Source organism: Ochotona curzoniae, unplaced genomic scaffold (assembly GCF_017591425.1).
Source record: "Ochotona curzoniae isolate NIBS_2020 unplaced genomic scaffold, NIBS_Ocur_1.0 scaffold_2217, whole genome shotgun sequence".
NCBI lineage: Eukaryota > Metazoa > Chordata > Mammalia > Lagomorpha > Ochotonidae > Ochotona > Ochotona curzoniae.
This window is the reverse complement of record NW_024467090.1, coordinates 197,172-199,148: the sequence shown is the minus strand read 5'-3', so window position 1 is coordinate 199,148 and position 1,977 is coordinate 197,172.

The window sequence follows — 1,977 nt, the reverse complement described above, 5'->3', positions numbered from 1 at the left end:
CAAGCAAACCTTAGCTCACAAGCAAGAACAGAAATCAGGATGGAGCACAGGTCATGCCAAGCTAGACTCTTATACCTACTGGTCTACATGGAGCAGGAATGCTAGGTCACAGTATCTAAGAAAAAGAACAAGACAGGTGAGGGACTATGCCAAGCTGGGTCAGAGCAACCACTGACATGCACATGATCTATGACTGGGAACAAGCCTGGTTGGGGAGCTAAGTGGACACACTGGCTGGGATGTGGCTCCCACTGGTGAGTGTGGGGACCTGAGTGGAAGTTGTGTTCTGATCTGGATATGGCTGCAGTATCCAATAGCACAAGTGTGGACTGGGACTGGGGCCCACTGAGCCAGGCTAGACTCCAGTACCATTTGGTGCTCATGAGAATCACGGTAGGGGTAGAAGGGACTAGACCAGGTCTCTGTCCTTATTGAGCCATCCATGAGCTGTGTCTGGTCATGGATGAACCTTGGCTGGGCTGAAACATCCAACAGTAAGAACCGGAATGGGTTGAAGGCCATTCAGGAAATACCCACCATTCCTGCCAGGACAGGAGGTGAACTAAGTAGGGTTGGCCCATGGAAGCACCACTATGTGCAAGATCTGGCACTGGGGGAGGTTCTGATGGAAAAGCTTGGGAAACTTCTCTGTTAGGACAGAGTCCCTGCAGGTGAGTACAAGAACCACAATAGGGAGCAACCCAGGCCAGGTAATATTACCCACTGACATACATTTGCCATAGGTCAGGAGCAGACCAGGTTGAACCAGTTCACATCACCCGCTGATGAATATGGGCACCAGAACAGTGTGTCGGGCCAGGTTCAGTCGTGACACATACCAGTACACATTACAGCTGGGATTGGTGGCCGGCTGGGCAGGGCAAGGCTATAACCCTCACCAGCATCAGCTGAAACTGGGGGTGGGCCAGGCAGGCCAAACTACAACACCCACCGGCAAATGCCAAGGTGAGGGGGGGCTAGGCAGACTGGACCGCAGGACCCATCCAGCACACATGAGAACCAGGGAGGAAGGAGGCAAAGCTGGTAGGGGAAATGTGGAGGGCTCCCCTCCTGGACAGCCAATCCCACTGGAGAGTGTGAGTTGGAGTGGCACAGACCAGACCAGCCTGGGCTACAACATATGTGGACCACAAGTGTGCTAGATCAGGGAAAAGCCAGGCTGGGCTGACTGTTATTATTGGGGCAAGCATAAATCAGAGTGGGTGAGTGTTGGCTGGCCTTTGCCACAGTGTCAGCTGGCAGAGGCTGGGGCAAACTCTACTAAACTCAACTGCAGTACCACCTGGAAGGTGCGTGATCCAGAAGTAGGAGTGACTCAGTAGGGAAATAGTGGGCACCTCCCTCTGGGGTTATCATTCCCACTGGAGAACATGAAAGCCAGGACTGGGGCAGCAGTGGATAGTCAGAATGGCACCCGTCAGCCTGTGTGTGGGCTGGATGGTTGGCCAGGTTGGGTTGAACTAGCCTTCAATGCCCATTGACATGTAGGAGAGCTGAATGGGATGTGGGACAGACTGGATAAGTCAGTGGTGCATATGGGCAAGCCTGGGATGCAGAGCAATGGGAAGTCCTGGTGCATGTTATTATGGGTCGCTTCAAATAGGCTGCAGCTCCCATTGGTTTATGTGAGGGCCGAGTATGTGCTGGGCAGAATCAGACTGGACTGCAACACCCATTGGTTCAAGTGAAAAACCATGCTGGAAACAGAACCAACCCAGCAATTGCAACCACCAGAATATACATAAGCTGATTAGGGTGAAAGACTGAGCCAAACCCTGTATTGGCATGCACACACAAGAATCTGGTCTGGGATCACCTAGGATGAAGTTTCTTTGGGAATCCCCCCAACTGAATTGCTGATCTCAGAATCCCAACATGAAGAGAAGTTACATGGTCTGAACATGGAGTGTATGTGTCAAAGCTAAGTCTCCTCAGAGGCTCAGACGGAGCCGTGGA